Below are 17600 nucleotides of genomic sequence, written 5' to 3' on the forward strand. Positions count from 1 at the left end.
TTAATCACCCCAGATGGGACTTGAACCCACAATCCCTGGCTTAGGAGGCCAGTGCCTTATCCATTAGGCCACTGGGGCCCATTTGGATGTGTTTTCCACCTGATTTCGCTCGAAAACATGGTGCTATTGAGTGACATGTGCATAGGCAACTTGGTTTGCTTGTGTTTCTTGTAGACATTTTGCCTCTCATCCAAAAGGCTTGTTCACTTCTACCTGGAAGCTTTCAGGTATTTAACCTCTTTAGGTCTTTGTGTTGACAGTCGTTGGGTTGAACAGATAGGTCGTTGAAACCTCCACCAGCTCGTGGGTCATTGGGGTCTCCCGAGTTGAGGTGTGAATGCTATTGTTACCTACTAGTCACAGACCCAACCTGATATTGTGTGAATCATTAGGGTCACAGGATTTGGGGTGTGGTTGGGTATTGACTTGTCTGGGAAAAGATTTAGGACTGAAGTGTAGGTGGCTGACCCCCAGAGGTTAAATAACAGAAACCTCCCTTAATCAGTTAGAAAGAAAAGAACAGTTTTGGATTGGAAATGAACAATTTTAAGAAACACAAGCAGGACAGTGCCTATCTACCAACTGTATTAAACAGCTGTAGTCCCTACTTTGTGAAATATTTACTGACAATCACATCCTGGCAAAAACATTGTTAGCAGAGGATAGTTTCGATCTATCGACCTCTGGGTTATGGGCCCAGCACGCTTCCGCTGCGCCACTCTGCTGTTAATCACCCTGTATGGGAGTTGAACCCATAATCCCTGGTTTAGGAGTACAGGGCCTTATTTACCAAAGTCAGGAGGTGCTGTGTTAAACAGCTGTAGTCCCTCTTTGTGAAATATTTACTGACAATCACATCCTGGCTAAAATATTGTTAGCAGAGGATAGTTTCTATCTATCGATCTCTGGGTTATGGGCCCAGCACGCTTCCGCTGCGCCACTCTGCTTGTAACCATCCTGTTTGGGACTTGAACCCTCTGTTACGCTCCAGGAGAAAAACCTCTGTTTCCGCCCGGTCTCGAACCGGGGACCTTTCGCGTGTTAGGCGAACGTGATAACCACTACACTACGGAAACTGATTGTGGCATTTGACGACTGCCAGCGGAGCCACAACCTCTGAGCTCAACAATACCTGGTATTAGGTCATGACATTAGCTAATATTGATTAAATAGGTTAAAGACTTATTCTCCCCGTCGGGGAATCGAACCCCGGTCTTCCGCGTGACAGGCGGAGATACTGTCCACTATACTAACGAGGAGGGGTGAGAGGTACCATGTGACCACGCCTACGCAATCATAAAACTGCTTCAATCACATCCTGGCAAAAAAGTTGTTAGCAGAGGATAGTTTCGATCTATCGACCTCTGGGTTATGGGCCCAGCACGCTTCCGCTGCGCCACTGTGCTGTTAATCACCCTGTATGGGAGTTGAACCCATAATCCCTGGTTAAGGAGTACAGGGCCTTATTTACCAAAGTCAGGAGGTGCTGTGTTAAACAGCTGTAGTCCCTCTTTGTGAAATATTTACTGACAATCACATCCTGGCTAAAATATTGTTAGCAGAGGATAGTTTCTATCTATCGATCTCTGGGTTATGGGCCCAGCACGCTTCCGCTGCGCCACTCTGCTTGTAACCATCCTGTTTGGGACTTGAACCCTCTGTTACGCTCCAGGAGAAAAACCTCTGTTTCCGCCCGGTCTCGAACCGGGGACCTTTCGCGTGTTAGGCGAACGTGATAACCACTACACTACGGAAACTGATTGTGGCATTTGACGACTGCCAGCGGAGCCACAACCTCTGAGCTCAACAATACCTGGTATTAGGTCATGACATTAGCTAATATTGATTAAATAGGTTAAAGACTTATTCTCCCCGTCGGGAATCGAACCCCGGTCTTCCGCGTGACAGGCGGAGATACTGTCCACTATACTAACGAGGAGGGGTGAGAGGTACCATGTGACCACGCCTACGCAATCATAAAACTGCTTCAATCACATCCTGGCAAAAAAGTTGTTAGCAGAGGATAGTTTCGATCTATCGACCTCTGGGTTATGGGCCCAGCACGCTTCCGCTGCGCCACTCTGCTGTTAATCACCCCAGATGGGACTTGAACCCACAATCCCTGGCTTAGGAGGCCAGTGCCTTATCCATTAGGCCACTGGGGCCCATTTGGATGTGTTTTCCACCTGATTTCGCTCGAAAACATGGCGCTATAGAGTGACATGTGCATAGGCAACTTGGTTTGCTTGTGTTTCTTGTAGACATTTTGCCTCTCATCCAAAAGGCTTGTTCACTTCTACCTGGAAGCTTTCAGGTATTTAACCTCTTTAGGTCTTTGTGTTGACAGTCGTTGGGTTGAACAGATAGGTCGTTGAAACCTCCACCAGCTCGTGGGTCATTGGGGTCTCCCGAGTTGAGGTGTGAATGCTATTGTTACCTACTAGTCACAGACCCAACCTGATATTGTGTGAATCATTAGGGTCACAGGATTTGGGGTGTGGTTGGGTATTGACTTGTCTGGGAAAAGATTTAGGACTGAAGTGTAGGTGGCTGACCCCCAGAGGTTAAATAACAGAAACCTCCCTTAATCAGTTAGAAAGAAAAGAACAGTTTTGGATTGGAAATGAACAATTTTAAGAAACACAAGCAGGACAGTGCCTATCTACCAACTGTATTAAACAGCTGTAGTCCCTCTTTGTGAAATATTTACTGACAATCACATCCTGGCAAAAACATTGTTAGCAGAGGATAGTTTCGATCTATCGACCTCTGGGTTATGGGCCCAGCACGCTTCCGCTGCGCCACTCTGCTGTTAATCACCCTGTATGGGAGTTGAACCCATAATCCCTGGTTTAGGAGTACAGGGCCTTATTTACCAAAGTCAGGAGGTGCTGTGTTAAACAGCTGTAGTCCCTCTTTGTGAAATATTTACTGACAATCACATCCTGGCTAAAATATTGTTAGCAGAGGATAGTTTCTATCTATCGACCTCTGGGTTATGGGCCCAGCACGCTTCCGCTGCGCCACTCTGCTTGTAACCATCCTGTTTGGGACTTGAACCCTCTGTTACGCTCCAGGAGAAAAACCTCTGTTTCCGCCCGGTCTCGAACCGGGGACCTTTCGCGTGTTAGGCGAACGTGATAACCACTACACTACGGAAACTGATTGTGGCATTTGACGACTGCCAGCGGAGCCACAACCTCTGAGCTCAACAATACCTGGTATTAGGTCATGACATGAGCTAATATTGATTAAATAGGTTAAAGACTTATTCTCCCCGTCGGGGAATCGAACCCCGGTCTTCCGCGTGACAGGCGGAGATACTGTCCACTATACTAACGAGGAGGGGTGAGAGGTACCATGTGACCACGCCTACGCAATCATAAAACTGCTTCAATCACATCCTGGCAAAAAAGTTGTTAGCAGAGGATAGTTTCGATCTATCGACCTCTGGGTTATGGGCCCAGCACGCTTCCGCTGCGCCACTCTGCTGTTAATCACCCCAGATGGGACTTGAACCCACAATCCCTGGCTTAGGAGGCCAGTGCCTTATCCATTAGGCCACTGGGGCCCATTTGGATGTGTTTTCCACCTGATTTCGCTCGAAAACATGGCGCTATAGAGTGACATGTGCATAGGCAACTTGGTTTGCTTGTGTTTCTTGTAGACATTTTGCCTCTCATCCAAAAGGCTTGTTCACTTCTACCTGGAAGCTTTCAGGTATTTAACCTCTTTAGGTCTTTGTGTTGACAGTCGTTGGGTTGAACAGATAGGTCGTTGAAACCTCCACCAGCTCGTGGGTCATTGGGGTCTCCCGAGTTGAGGTGTGAATGCTATTGTTACCTACTAGTCACAGACCCAACCTGATATTGTGTGAATCATTAGGGTCACAGGATTTGGGGTGTGGTTGGGTATTGACTTGTCTGGGAAAAGATTTAGGACTGAAGTGTAGGTGGCTGACCCACAGAGGTTAAATAACAGAAACCTCCCTTAATCAGTTAGAAAGAAAAGAACAGTTTTGGATTGGAAATGAACAGTTTTAAGAAACACAAGCAGGACAGTGCCTATCTACCAACTGTATTAAACAGCTGTAGTCCCTCTTTGTGAAATATTTACTGACAATCACATCCTGGCTAAAAAATTGTTAGCAGAGGATAGTTTCGATCTATCGACCTCTGGGTTATGGGCCCAGCACGCTTCCGCTGCGCCACTCTGCTGTTAACCACCCTGTATGGGACTTGAACGAGCTAATGGTGACGTCACTTGTCAAGCAAATGAAAACAAAGAATAAATGTTTCCGCCCGGTTTCGAACCGGGGACCTTTCGCGTGTGAGGCGAACGTGATAACCACTACACTACGGAAACTGATTGTGGCATTTGACGACTGCCAGCGGAGCCACAACCTCTGAGCTCAACAATACCTGGTATTGGGTCATGATTGGATGGTGTGACATTAGCTAATATTGATTAAATAGGTTAAAGACTTATTCTCCCCGTCGGGGAATTGAAGCCCGGTCTTCCGCGTGACAGGCGGAGATACTGTCCACTATAGTAATGAGGAGAGGTGAGAGGTACCATGTGACCACGCCTACGCAATCATAAAACTGCTTCAATCACATCCTGGCAAAAAAATTGTTAGCAGAGGATAGTTTCGATCTATCGACCTCTGGGTTATGGGCCCAGCACGCCTCCGCTGCGCCACTGTGCTGTTAATCACCCTGTATGGGAGTTGAACCCATAATCCCTGGTTAAGGAGTACAGGGCCTTATTTACCAAAGTCAGGAGGTGCTGTGTTAAACAGCTGTAGTCCCTCTTTGTGAAATATTTACTGACAATCACATCCTGGCTAAAATATTGTTAGCAGAGGATAGTTTCTATCTATCGATCTCTGGGTTATGGGCCCAGCACGCTTCCGCTGCGCCACTCTGCTTGTAACCATCCTGTTTGGGACTTGAACCCTCTGTTACGCTCCAGGAGAAAAACCTCTGTTTCCGCCCGATCTCGAACCGGGGACCTTTCACGTGTTAGGCGAACGTGATAACCACTACATTACAGAAACTGATTGTGGCATTTGACGACTGCCAGCTGAGCCACAACCTCTGAGCTCAACAATACCTGGTATTAGGTCAGGACATGAGCTAATATTGATTAAATAGGTTAAAGACTTATTCTCCCCGTCGGGGAATCGAACCCCAGTCTTCCGCGTGACAGGCGGAGATACTGTCCACTATACTAACAAGGAGGGGTGAGAGGTACCATGTGACCACGCCTACGCAATCATAAAACTGCTTCAATCACATCCTGGCAAAAAAGTTGTTAGCAGAGGATAGTTTCGATCTATCGATCTCTGGGTTATGGGCCCAGCACGCTTCCGCTGCGCCACTCTGCTGTTAATCACCCTGTATGGGACTTGAACGAGCTAATGGTGACGTCACTTGTCAAGCAAATGAAAACAAAGAATAAATGTTTCCGCCCGGTTTCGAACCGGGGACCTTTCGCGTGTGAGGCGAACGTGATAACCACTACACTACGGAAACTGATTGTGGCATTTGACGACTGCCAGCGGAGCCACAACCTCTGAGCTCAACAATACCTGGTATTAGGTCATGATTGGATGGTGTGACATTAGCTAATATTGATTAAATAGGTTAAAGACTTATTCTCCCCGTCGGGGAATCGAACCCCGGTCTTCCGCGTGACAGGCGGAGATACTGTCCACTATACTAACGAGGAGGGGTGAGAGGTACCATGTGACCACGCCTACGCAATCATAAAACTGCTTCAATCACATCCTGGCAAAAAAGTTGTTAGCAGAGGATAGTTTCGATCTATCGACCTCTGGGTTATGGGCCCAGCACGCTTCCGCTGCGCCACTCTGCTGTTAATCACCCCAGATGGGACTTGAACCCACAATCCCTGGCTTAGGAGGCCAGTGCCTTATCCATTAGGCCACTGGGGCCCATTTGGATGTGTTTTCCACCTGATTTCGCTCGAAAACATGGCGCTATAGAGTGACATGTGCATAGGCAACTTGGTTTGCTTGTGTTTCTTGTAGACATTTTGCCTCTCATCCAAAAGGCTTGTTCACTTCTACCTGGAAGCTTTCAGGTATTTAACCTCTTTAGGTCTTTGTGTTGACAGTCGTTGGGTTGAACAGATAGGTCGTTGAAACCTCCACCAGCTCGTGGGTCATTGGGGTCTCCCGAGTTGAGGTGTGAATGCTATTGTTACCTACTAGTCACAGACCCAACCTGATATTGTGTGAATCATTAGGGTCACAGGATTTGGGGTGTGGTTGGGTATTGACTTGTCTGGGAAAAGATTTAGGACTGAAGTGTAGGTGGCTGACCCACAGAGGTTAAATAACAGAAACCTCCCTTAATCAGTTAGAAAGAAAAGAACAGTTTTGGATTGGAAATGAACAGTTTTAAGAAACACAAGCAGGACAGTGCCTATCTACCAACTGTATTAAACAGCTGTAGTCCCTCTTTGTGAAATATTTACTGACAATCACATCCTGGCTAAAAAATTGTTAGCAGAGGATAGTTTCGATCTATCGACCTCTGGGTTATGGGCCCAGCACGCTTCCGCTGCGCCACTCTGCTGTTAACCACCCTGTATGGGACTTGAACGAGCTAATGGTGACGTCACTTGTCAAGCAAATGAAAACAAAGAATAAATGTTTCCGCCCGGTTTCGAACCGGGGACCTTTCGCGTGTGAGGCGAACGTGATAACCACTACACTACGGAAACTGATTGTGGCATTTGACGACTGCCAGCGGAGCCACAACCTCTGAGCTCAACAATACCTGGTATTAGGTCATGATTGGATGGTGTGACATTAGCTAATATTGATTAAATAGGTTAAAGACTTATTCTCCCCGTCGGGGAATTGAAGCCCGGTCTTCCGCGTGACAGGCGGAGATACTGTCCACTATAGTAATGAGGAGAGGTGAGAGGTACCATGTGACCACGCCTACGCAATCATAAAACTGCTTCAATCACATCCTGGCAAAAAAATTGTTAGCAGAGGATAGTTTCGATCTATCGACCTCTGGGTTATGGGCCCAGCACGCCTTCCGCTGCGCCACTGTGCTGTTAATCACCCTGTATGGGAGTTGAACCCATAATCCCTGGTTAAGGAGTACAGGGCCTTATTTACCAAAGTCAGGAGGTGCTGTGTTAAACAGCTGTAGTCCCTCTTTGTGAAATATTTACTGACAATCACATCCTGGCTAAAATATTGTTAGCAGAGGATAGTTTCTATCTATCGATCTCTGGGTTATGGGCCCAGCACGCTTCCGCTGCGCCACTCTGCTTGTAACCATCCTGTTTGGGACTTGAACCCTCTGTTACGCTCCAGGAGAAAAACCTCTGTTTCCGCCCAGTCTTGAACCGGGGACCTTTCACGTGTTAGGCGAACGTGATAACCACTACATTACAGAAACTGATTGTGGCATTTGACGACTGCCAGCTGAGCCACAACCTCTGAGCTCAACAATACCTGGTATTAGGTCATGACATTAGCTAATATTGATTAAATAGGTTAAAGACTTATTCTCCCCGTCGGGGAATCGAACCCCGGTCTTCCGCGTGACAGGCGGAGATACTGTCCACTATACTAACGAGGAGGGGTGAGAGGTACCATGTGACCACGCCTACGCAATCATAAAACTGCTTCAATCACATCCTGGCAAAAAAGTTGTTAGCAGAGGATAGTTTCGATCTATCGACCTCTGGGTTATGGGCCCAGCACGCTTCCGCTGCGCCACTCTGCTGTTAATCACCCCAGATGGGACTTGAACCCACAATCCCTGGCTTAGGAGGCCAGTGCCTTATCCATTAGGCCACTGGGGCCCATTTGGATGTGTTTTCCACCTGATTTCGCTCGAAAACATGGCGCTATAGAGTGACATGTGCATAGGCAACTTGGTTTGCTTGTGTTTCTTGTAGACATTTTGCCTCTCATCCAAAAGGCTTGTTCACTTCTACCTGGAAGCTTTCAGGTATTTAACCTCTTTAGGTCTTTGTGTTGACAGTCGTTGGGTTGAACAGATAGGTCGTTGAAACCTCCACCAGCTCGTGGGTCATTGGGGTCTCCCGAGTTGAGGTGTGAATGCTATTGTTACCTACTAGTCACAGACCCAACCTGATATTGTGTGAATCATTAGGGTCACAGGATTTGGGGTGTGGTTGGGTATTGACTTGTCTGGGAAAAGATTTAGGACTGAAGTGTAGGTGGCTGACCCACAGAGGTTAAATAACAGAAACCTCCCTTAATCAGTTAGAAAGAAAAGAACAGTTTTGGATTGGAAATGAACAGTTTTAAGAAACACAAGCAGGACAGTGCCTATCTACCAACTGTATTAAACAGCTGTAGTCCCTCTTTGTGAAATATTTACTGACAATCACATCCTGGCTAAAAAATTGTTAGCAGAGGATAGTTTCGATCTATCGACCTCTGGGTTATGGGCCCAGCACGCTTCCGCTGCGCCACTCTGCTGTTAACCACCCTGTATGGGACTTGAACGAGCTAATGGTGACGTCACTTGTCAAGCAAATGAAAACAAAGAATAAATGTTTCCGCCCGGTTTCAAACCAGGGACCTTTCGCGTGTGAGGCGAACGTGATAACCACTACACTACGGAAACTGATTGTGGCATTTGACGACTGCCAGCGGAGCCACAACCTCTGAGCTCAACAATACCTGGTATTAGGTCATGATTGGATGGTGTGACATTAGCTAATATTGATTAAATAGGTTAAAGACTTATTCTCCCCGTCGGGGAATCGAACCCCGGTCTTCCGCGTGACAGGCGGAGATACTGTCCACTATACTAACGAGGAGGGGTGAGAGGTACCATGTGACCACGCCTACGCAATCATAAAACTGCTTCAATCACATCCTGGCAAAAACATTGTTAGCAGAGGATAGTTTCGATCTATCGACCTCTGGGTTATGGGCCCAGCACGCTTCCACTGCGCAACTCTGCTGTTAAGCACCCTGTATGGGAGTTGAACCCATAATCCCTGGTTTAGGAGTACAGGGCCTTATTTACCAAAGTCAGGAGGTGCTGTGTTAAACAGCTGTAGTCCCTCTTTGTGAAATATTTACTGACAATCACATCCTGGCTAAAATATTGTTAGCAGAGGATAGTTTCTATCTATCGATCCTCTGGGTTATGGGCCCAGCACGCTTCCGCTGCGCCACTCTGCTTGTAACCATCCTGTTTGGGACTTGAACCCTCTGTTACGCTCCAGGAGAAAAACCTCTGTTTCCGCCCGTGCTCGAACCGGGAACCTTTCGCGTGTTAGGCGAACGTGATAACCACTACACTACGGAAACTGATTGTGGCATTTGACGACTGCCAGCGGAGCCACAACCTCTGAGCTCAACAATACATGGTATTAGGTCATGACATGAGCTAATATTGATTAAATAGGTTAAAGACTTATTCTCCCCGTCGGGGAATCGAACCCCGGTCTTCCGCGTGACAGGCGGAGATACTGTCCACTATACTAACGAGGAGGGGTGAGAGGTACCATGTGACCACGCCTACGCAATCATAAAACTGCTTCAATCACATCCTGGCAAAAAAGTTGTTAGCAGAGGATAGTTTCGATCTATCGACCTCTGGGTTATGGGCCCAGCACGCTTCCGCTGCGCCACTCTGCTGTTAATCACCCCAGATGGGACTTGAACCCACAATCCCTGGCTTAGGAGGCCAGTGCCTTATCCATTAGGCCACTGGGGCCCATTTGGATGTGTTTTCCACCTGATTTCGCTCGAAAACATGGCGCTATAGAGTGACATGTGCATAGGCAACTTGGTTTGCTTGTGTTTCTTGTAGACATTTTGCCTCTCATCCAAAAGGCTTGTTCACTTCTACCTGGAAGCTTTCAGGTATTTAACCTCTTTAGGTCTTTGTGTTGACAGTCGTTGGGTTGAACAGATAGGTCGTTGAAACCTCCACCAGCTCGTGGGTCATTGGGGTCTCCCGAGTTGAGGTGTGAATGCTATTGTTACCTACTAGTCACAGACCCAACCTGATATTGTGTGAATCATTAGGGTCACAGGATTTGGGGTGTGGTTGGGTATTGACTTGTCTGGGAAAAGATTTAGGACTGAAGTGTAGGTGGCTGACCCCCAGAGGTTAAATAACAGAAACCTCCCTTAATCAGTTAGAAAGAAAAGAACAGTTTTGGATTGGAAATGTACAATTTTAAGAGACACAAGCAGGACAGTGCCTATCTACCAACTGTATTAAACAGCTGTAGTCCCTCTTTGTGAAATATTTACTGACAATCACATCCTGGCAAAAACATTGTTAGCAGAGGATAGTTTCGATCTATCGACCTCTGGGTTATGGGCCCAGCACGCTCCCGCTGCGCCACTCTGCTGTTAATCACCCTGTATGGGAGTTGAACCCATAATCCCTGGTTTAGGAGTACAGGGCCTTATTTACCAAAGTCAGGAGGTGCTGTGTTAAACAGCTGTAGTCCCTCTTTGTGAAATATTTACTGACAATCACATCCTGGCTAAAATATTGTTAGCAGAGGATAGTTTCTATCTATCGACCTCTGGGTTATGGGCCCAGCACGCTTCCGCTGCGCCACTCTGCTTGTAACCATCCTGTTTGGGACTTGAACCCTCTGTTACGCTCCAGGAGAAAAACCTCTGTTTCCGCCCGGTCTCGAACCAGGGACCTTTCGCGTGTTAGGCGAACGTGATAACCACTACACTACGGAAACTGATTGTGGCATTTGACGACTGCCAGCGGAGCCACGACCTCTGAGCTCAACAATACCTGGTATTAGGTCATGACATGAGCTAATATTGATTAAATAGGTTAAAGACTTATTCTCCCCGTCGGGGAATCGAACCCCGGTCTTCCGCGTGACAGGCGGAGATACTGTCCACTATACTAACGAGGAGGGGTGAGAGGTACCATGTGACCACGCCTACGCAATCATAAAACTGCTTCAATCACATCCTGGCAAAAAAGTTGTTAGCAGAGGATAGTTTCGATCTATCGACCTCTGGGTTATGGGCCCAGCACGCTTCCGCTGCGCCACTCTGCTGTTATTCACCCCAGATGGGACTTGAACCCACAATCCCTGGCTTAGGAGGCCAGTGCCTTATCCATTAGGCCACTGGGGCCCATTTGGATGTGTTTTCCACCTGATTTCGCTCGAAAACATGGCGCTATAGAGTGACATGTGCATAGGCAACTTGGTTTGCTTGTGTTTCTTGTAGACATTTTGCCTCTCATCCAAAAGGCTTGTTCACTTCTACCTGGAAGCTTTCAGGTATTTAACCTCTTTAGGTCTTCGTGTTGACAGTCGTTGGGTTGAACAGATAGGTCGTTGAAACCTCCACCAGCTCGTGGGTCATTGGGGTCTCCCGAGTTGAGGTGTGAATGCTATTGTTACCTACTAGTCACAGACCCAACCTGATATTGTGTGAATCATTAGGGTCACAGGATTTGGGGTGTGGTTGGGTATTGACTTGTCTGGGAAAAGATTTAGGACTGAAGTGTAGGTGGCTGACCCACAGAGGTTAAATAACAGAAACCTCCCTTAATCAGTTAGAAAGAAAAGAACAGTTTTGGATTGGAAATGAACAATTTTAAGAAACACAAGCAGTACAGTGCCTATCTACCAACTGTATTAAACAGCTGTAGTCCCTCTTTGTGAAATATTTACTGACAATCACATCCTGGCAAAAACATTGTTAGCAGAGGATAGTTTCGATCTATCGACCTCTGGGTTATGGGCCCAGCACGCTTCCGCTGCGCCACTCTGCTGTTAAGCACCCTGTATGGGAGTTGAACCCATAATCCCTGGTTAAGGAGTACAGGACCTTATTTACCAAAGTCAGGAGGTGCTGTGTTAAACAGCTGTAGTCCCTCTTTGTGAAATATTTACTGACAATCACATCCTGGCTAAAATATTGTTAGCAGAGGATAGTTTCTATCTATCGACCTCTGGGTTATGGGCCCAGCACGCTTCCGCTGCGCCACTCTGCTTGTAACCATCCTGTTTGGGACTTGAAACTGATTGTGGCATTTGACGACTGCCAGCGGAGTCACAACCTCTGAGCTCAACAATACCTGGTATTAGGTCATGACATTAGCTAATATTGATTAAATAGGTTAAAGACTTATTCTCCCCGTCGGGGAATCGAACCCCGGTCTTCCGCGTGACAGGCGGAGATACTGTCCACTATACTAACGAGGAGGGGTGAGAGGTACCATGTGACCACGCCTACGCAATCATAAAACTGCTTCAATCACATGCTGGCAAAAAAGTTGTTAGCAGAGGATAGTTTCGATCTATCGACCTCTGGGTTATGGGCCCAGCACGCTTCCGCTGCGCCACTCTGCTGTTAATCACCCCAGATGGGACTTGAACCCACAATCCCTGGCTTAGGAGGCCAGTGCCTTATCCATTAGGCCACTGGGGCCCATTTGGATGTGTTTTCCACCTGATTTCGCTCGAAAACATGGCGCTATAGAGTGACATGTGCATAGGCAACTTGGTTTGCTTGTGTTTCTTGTAGACATTTTGCCTCTCATCCAAAAGGCTTGTTCACTTCTACCTGGAAGCTTTCAGGTATTTAACCTCTTTAGGTCTTTGTGTTGACAGTCGTTGGGTTGAACAGATAGGTCGTTGAAACCTCCACCAGCTCGTGGGTCATTGGGGTCTCCCGAGTTGAGGTGTGAATGCTATTGTTACCTACTAGTCACAGACCCAACCTGATATTGTGTGAATCATTAGGGTCACAGGATTTGGGGTGTGGTTGGGTATTGACTTGTCTGGGAAAAGATTTAGGACTGAAGTGTAGGTGGCTGACCCCCAGAGGTTAAATAACAGAAACCTCCCTTAATCAGTTAGAAAGAAAAGAACAGTTTTGGATTGGAAATGAACAATTTTAAGAAACACAAGCAGTACAGTGCCTATCTACCAACTGTATTAAACAGCTGTAGTCCCTCTTTGTGAAATATTTACTGACAATCACATCCTGGCAAAAACATTGTTAGCAGAGGATAGTTTCGATCTATCGACCTCTGGGTTATGGGCCCAGCACGCTTCCGCTGCGCCACTCTGCTGTTAAGCACCCTGTATGGGAGTTGAACCCATATGCCTGGTTAAGGAGTACAGGGCCTTATTTACCAAAGTCAGGAGGTGCTGTGTTAAACAGCTGTAGTCCCTCTTTGTGAAATATTTACTGACAATCACATCCTGGCAAAAACATTGTTAGCAGAGGATAGTTTCGATCTATCGACCTCTGGGTTATGGGCCCAGCACGCTTCCGCTGCGCCACTCTGCTGTTAAGCACCCTGTATGGGAGTTGAACCCATAATCCCTGGTTAAGGAGTACAGGGCCTTATTTACCAAAGTCAGGAGGTGCTGTGTTAAACAGCTGTAGTCCCTCTTTGTGAAATATTTACTGACAATCACATCCTGGCTAAAATATTGTTAGCAGAGGATAGTTTCTATCTATCGACCTCTGGGTTATGGGCCCAGCACGCTTCCGCTGCGCCACTCTGCTTGTAACCATCCTGTTTGGGACTTGAACCCTCTGTTACGCTCCAGGAGAAAAACCTCTGTTTCCGCCCGGTCTCGAACCGGGGACCTTTCGCGTGTTAGGCGAACGTGATAACCACTACACTACGGAAACTGATTGTGGCATTTGACGACTGCCAGCGGAGCCACGACCTCTGAGCTCAACAATACCTGGTATTAGGTCAGGACATGAGCTAATATTGATTAAATAGGTTAAAGACTTATTCTCCCCGTCGGGGAATCGAACACCGGTCTTCCGCGTGACAGGCGGAGATACTGTCCACTATACTAACGAGGAGGGGTGAGAGGTACCATGTGACCACTCCTACGCAATCATAAAACTGCTTCAATCACATCCTGGCAAAAAAGTTGTTAGCAGAGGATAGTTTCGATCTATCGACCTCTGGGTTATGGGCCCAGCACGCTTCCGCTGCGCCACTCTGCTGTTAATCACCCCAGATGGGACTTGAACCCACAATCCCTGGCTTAGGAGGCCAGTGCCTTATCCATTAGGCCACTGGGGCCCATTTGGATGTGTTTTCCACCTGATTTCGCTCGAAAACATGGCGCTATAGAGTGACATGTGCATAGGCAACTTGGTTTGCTTGTGTTTCTTGTAGACATTTTGCCTCTCATCCAAAAGGCTTGTTCACTTCTACCTGGAAGCTTTCAGGTATTTAACCTCTTTAGGTCTTTGTGTTGACAGTCGTTGGGTTGAACAGATAGGTCGTTGAAACCTCCACCAGCTCGTGGGTCATTGGGGTCTCCCGAGTTGAGGTGTGAATGCTATTGTTACCTACTAGTCACAGACCCAACCTGATATTGTGTGAATCATTAGGGTCACATGATTTGGGGTGTGGTTGGGTATTGACTTGTCTGGGAAAAGATTTAGGACTGAAGTGTAGGTGGCTGACCCACAGAGGTTAAATAACAGAAACCTCCCTTAATCAGTTAGAAAGAAAAGAACAGTTTTGGATTGGAAATGAACAATTTTAAGAAACACACGGAGGACAGTGCCTATCTACCAACTGTATTAAACAGCTGTAGTCCCTCTTTGTGAAATATTTACTGACAATCACATCCTGGCAAAAACATTGTTAGCAGAGGATAGTTTCGATCTATCGACCTCTGGGTTATGGGCCCAGCACGCTTCCGCTGCGCCACTCTGCTGTTAATCACCCTGTATGGGAGTTGAACCCATAATCCCTGGTTTAGGAGTACAGGGCCTTATTTACCAAAGTCAGGAGGTGCTGTGTTAAACAGCTGTAGTCCCTCTTTGTGAAATATTTACTGACAATCACATCCTGGCTAAAATATTGTTAGCAGAGGATAGTTTCTATCTATCGACCTCTGGGTTATGGGCCCAGCACGCTTCCGCTGCGCCACTCTGCTTGTAACCATCCTGTTTGGGACTTGAACCCTCTGTTACGCTCCAGGAGAAAAACCTCTGTTTCCGCCCGGTCTCGAACCGGGGACCTTTAGCGTGTTAGGCGAACGTGATAACCACTACACTACGGAAACTGATTGTGGCATTTGACGACTGCCAGCGGAGCCACAACCTCTGAGCTCAACAATACCTGGTATTAGGTCAGGACATGAGCTAATATTGATTAAATAGGTTAAAGACTTATTCTCCCCGTCGGGGAATCGAACCCCGGTCTTCCGTGTGACAGGCGGAGATACTGTCCACTATACTAACGAGGAGGGGTGAGAGGTACCATGTGACCACGCCTACGCAATCATAAAACTGCTTCAATCACATCCTGGCAAAAAAGATGTTAGCAGAGGATAGTTTCGATCTATTGACCTCTGGGTTATGGGCCCAGCACGCTTCCACTGCGCCACTCTGCTGTTAATCACCCCAGATGGGACTTGAACCCACAATCCCTGGCTTAGGAGGCCAGTGCCTTATCCATTAGGCCACTGGGGCCCATTTGGATGTGTTTTCCACCTGATTTCGCTCGAAAACATGGCGCTATAGAGTGACATGTGCATAGGCAACTTGGTTTGCTTGTGTTTCTTGTAGACATTTTGCCTCTCATCCAAAAGGCTTGTTCACTTCTACCTGGAAGCTTTCAGGTATTTAACCTCTTTAGGTCTTCGTGTTGACAGTCGTTGGGTTGAACAGATAGGTCGTTGAAACCTCCACCAGCTCGTGGGTCATTGGGGTCTCCCGAGTTGAGGTGTGAATGCTATTGTTACCTACTAGTCACAGACCCAACCTGATATTGTGTGAATCATTAGGGTCACAGGATTTGGGGTGTGGTTGGGTATTGACTTGTCTGGGAAAAGATTTAGGACTGAAGTGTAGGTGGCTGACCCACAGAGGTTAAATAACAGAAACCTCCCTTAATCAGTTAGAAAGAAAAGAACAGTTTTGGATTGGAAATGAACAATTTTAAGAAACACAAGCAGTACAGTGCCTATCTACCAACTGTATTAAACAGCTGTAGTCCCTCTTTGTGAAATATTTACTGACAATCACATCCTGGCAAAAACATTGTTAGCAGAGGATAGTTTCGATCTATCGACCTCTGGGTTATGGGCCCAGCACGCTTCCGCTGCGCCACTCTGCTGTTAAGCACCCTGTATGGGAGTTGAACCCATAATCCCTGGTTAAGGAGTACAGGACCTTATTTACCAAAGTCAGGAGGTGCTGTGTTAAACAGCTGTAGTCCCTCTTTGTGAAATATTTACTGACAATCACATCCTGGCTAAAATATTGTTAGCAGAGGATAGTTTCTATCTATCGACCTCTGGGTTATGGGCCCAGCACGCTTCCGCTGCGCCACTCTGCTTGTAACCATCCTGTTTGGGACTTGAAACTGATTGTGGCATTTGACGACTGCCAGCGGAGTCACAACCTCTGAGCTCAACAATACCTGGTATTAGGTCATGACATTAGCTAATATTGATTAAATAGGTTAAAGACTTATTCTCCCCGTCGGGGAATCGAACCCCGGTCTTCCGCGTGACAGGCGGAGATACTGTCCACTATACTAACGAGGAGGGGTGAGAGGTACCATGTGACCACGCCTACGCAATCATAAAACTGCTTCAATCACATGCTGGCAAAAAAGTTGTTAGCAGAGGATAGTTTCGATCTATCGACCTCTGGGTTATGGGCCCAGCACGCTTCCGCTGCGCCACTCTGCTGTTAATCACCCCAGATGGGACTTGAACCCACAATCCCTGGCTTAGGAGGCCAGTGCCTTATCCATTAGGCCACTGGGGCCCATTTGGATGTGTTTTCCACCTGATTTCGCTCGAAAACATGGCGCTATAGAGTGACATGTGCATAGGCAACTTGGTTTGCTTGTGTTTCTTGTAGACATTTTGCCTCTCATCCAAAAGGCTTGTTCACTTCTACCTGGAAGCTTTCAGGTATTTAACCTCTTTAGGTCTTTGTGTTGACAGTCGTTGGGTTGAACAGATAGGTCGTTGAAACCTCCACCAGCTCGTGGGTCATTGGGGTCTCCCGAGTTGAGGTGTGAATGCTATTGTTACCTACTAGTCACAGACCCAACCTGATATTGTGTGAATCATTAGGGTCACAGGATTTGGGGTGTGGTTGGGTATTGACTTGTCTGGGAAAAGATTTAGGACTGAAGTGTAGGTGGCTGACCCCCAGAGGTTAAATAACAGAAACCTCCCTTAATCAGTTAGAAAGAAAAGAACAGTTTTGGATTGGAAATGAACAATTTTAAGAAACACAAGCAGTACAGTGCCTATCTACCAACTGTATTAAACAGCTGTAGTCCCTCTTTGTGAAATATTTACTGACAATCACATCCTGGCAAAAACATTGTTAGCAGAGGATAGTTTCGATCTATCGACCTCTGGGTTATGGGCCCAGCACGCTTCCGCTGCGCCACTCTGCTGTTAAGCACCCTGTATGGGAGTTGAACCCATATGCCTGGTTAAGGAGTACAGGGCCTTATTTACCAAAGTCAGGAGGTGCTGTGTTAAACAGCTGTAGTCCCTCTTTGTGAAATATTTACTGACAATCACATCCTGGCAAAAACATTGTT

The 17600-nt window shown here is 47.0% G+C and overlaps 1 protein-coding gene and 37 non-coding genes across 39 annotated transcripts in view; 1 reads left to right on the forward strand and 37 right to left on the reverse strand.

Moving 5' to 3' along the window:
* sema3h (sema domain, immunoglobulin domain (Ig), short basic domain, secreted, (semaphorin) 3H) overlaps positions 1-17600 on the forward strand; it is a 211619-nt gene that overhangs the window by 129906 nt on the left and 64113 nt on the right. The window lies entirely within an intron of this gene.
* On the reverse strand, positions 6-78 carry trnar-ccu. Its single transcript has one exon. It is a non-coding gene; the product is annotated as a tRNA-Arg (tRNA).
* Positions 1004-1076, reverse strand: trnav-aac. The gene has a single exon. It is a non-coding gene; the product is annotated as a tRNA-Val (tRNA).
* Positions 1188-1259, reverse strand: trnad-guc. The gene has a single exon. It is a non-coding gene; the product is annotated as a tRNA-Asp (tRNA).
* trnav-aac lies at positions 1685-1757 on the reverse strand. Its single transcript has one exon. It is a non-coding gene; the product is annotated as a tRNA-Val (tRNA).
* trnad-guc lies at positions 1869-1939 on the reverse strand. The gene has a single exon. It is a non-coding gene; the product is annotated as a tRNA-Asp (tRNA).
* trnar-ccu lies at positions 2093-2165 on the reverse strand. Its single transcript has one exon. It is a non-coding gene; the product is annotated as a tRNA-Arg (tRNA).
* trnav-aac lies at positions 3090-3162 on the reverse strand. Its single transcript has one exon. It is a non-coding gene; the product is annotated as a tRNA-Val (tRNA).
* Positions 3274-3345, reverse strand: trnad-guc. Its single transcript has one exon. It is a non-coding gene; the product is annotated as a tRNA-Asp (tRNA).
* trnar-ccu lies at positions 3499-3571 on the reverse strand. Its single transcript has one exon. It is a non-coding gene; the product is annotated as a tRNA-Arg (tRNA).
* On the reverse strand, positions 4293-4365 carry trnav-cac. The gene has a single exon. It is a non-coding gene; the product is annotated as a tRNA-Val (tRNA).
* On the reverse strand, positions 4987-5059 carry trnav-aac. The gene has a single exon. It is a non-coding gene; the product is annotated as a tRNA-Val (tRNA).
* trnad-guc lies at positions 5171-5242 on the reverse strand. Its single transcript has one exon. It is a non-coding gene; the product is annotated as a tRNA-Asp (tRNA).
* On the reverse strand, positions 5465-5537 carry trnav-cac. Its single transcript has one exon. It is a non-coding gene; the product is annotated as a tRNA-Val (tRNA).
* trnad-guc lies at positions 5662-5733 on the reverse strand. The gene has a single exon. It is a non-coding gene; the product is annotated as a tRNA-Asp (tRNA).
* Positions 5887-5959, reverse strand: trnar-ccu. Its single transcript has one exon. It is a non-coding gene; the product is annotated as a tRNA-Arg (tRNA).
* Positions 6681-6753, reverse strand: trnav-cac. Its single transcript has one exon. It is a non-coding gene; the product is annotated as a tRNA-Val (tRNA).
* trnav-aac lies at positions 7376-7448 on the reverse strand. Its single transcript has one exon. It is a non-coding gene; the product is annotated as a tRNA-Val (tRNA).
* On the reverse strand, positions 7560-7631 carry trnad-guc. The gene has a single exon. It is a non-coding gene; the product is annotated as a tRNA-Asp (tRNA).
* On the reverse strand, positions 7785-7857 carry trnar-ccu. The gene has a single exon. It is a non-coding gene; the product is annotated as a tRNA-Arg (tRNA).
* trnav-cac lies at positions 8579-8651 on the reverse strand. Its single transcript has one exon. It is a non-coding gene; the product is annotated as a tRNA-Val (tRNA).
* trnad-guc lies at positions 8776-8847 on the reverse strand. The gene has a single exon. It is a non-coding gene; the product is annotated as a tRNA-Asp (tRNA).
* trnav-aac lies at positions 9274-9346 on the reverse strand. Its single transcript has one exon. It is a non-coding gene; the product is annotated as a tRNA-Val (tRNA).
* On the reverse strand, positions 9458-9529 carry trnad-guc. Its single transcript has one exon. It is a non-coding gene; the product is annotated as a tRNA-Asp (tRNA).
* trnar-ccu lies at positions 9683-9755 on the reverse strand. Its single transcript has one exon. It is a non-coding gene; the product is annotated as a tRNA-Arg (tRNA).
* Positions 10680-10752, reverse strand: trnav-aac. The gene has a single exon. It is a non-coding gene; the product is annotated as a tRNA-Val (tRNA).
* On the reverse strand, positions 10864-10935 carry trnad-guc. The gene has a single exon. It is a non-coding gene; the product is annotated as a tRNA-Asp (tRNA).
* trnar-ccu lies at positions 11089-11161 on the reverse strand. The gene has a single exon. It is a non-coding gene; the product is annotated as a tRNA-Arg (tRNA).
* trnad-guc lies at positions 12169-12240 on the reverse strand. The gene has a single exon. It is a non-coding gene; the product is annotated as a tRNA-Asp (tRNA).
* Positions 12394-12466, reverse strand: trnar-ccu. Its single transcript has one exon. It is a non-coding gene; the product is annotated as a tRNA-Arg (tRNA).
* trnav-aac lies at positions 13612-13684 on the reverse strand. Its single transcript has one exon. It is a non-coding gene; the product is annotated as a tRNA-Val (tRNA).
* On the reverse strand, positions 13796-13867 carry trnad-guc. The gene has a single exon. It is a non-coding gene; the product is annotated as a tRNA-Asp (tRNA).
* Positions 14021-14093, reverse strand: trnar-ccu. The gene has a single exon. It is a non-coding gene; the product is annotated as a tRNA-Arg (tRNA).
* Positions 15018-15090, reverse strand: trnav-aac. The gene has a single exon. It is a non-coding gene; the product is annotated as a tRNA-Val (tRNA).
* Positions 15202-15273, reverse strand: trnad-guc. The gene has a single exon. It is a non-coding gene; the product is annotated as a tRNA-Asp (tRNA).
* On the reverse strand, positions 15427-15499 carry trnar-ccu. Its single transcript has one exon. It is a non-coding gene; the product is annotated as a tRNA-Arg (tRNA).
* On the reverse strand, positions 16507-16578 carry trnad-guc. Its single transcript has one exon. It is a non-coding gene; the product is annotated as a tRNA-Asp (tRNA).
* trnar-ccu lies at positions 16732-16804 on the reverse strand. Its single transcript has one exon. It is a non-coding gene; the product is annotated as a tRNA-Arg (tRNA).

This window comes from Hippoglossus hippoglossus, chromosome 7 (genome assembly GCF_009819705.1).
Source record: "Hippoglossus hippoglossus isolate fHipHip1 chromosome 7, fHipHip1.pri, whole genome shotgun sequence".
Classification (NCBI taxonomy): domain Eukaryota; kingdom Metazoa; phylum Chordata; class Actinopteri; order Pleuronectiformes; family Pleuronectidae; genus Hippoglossus; species Hippoglossus hippoglossus.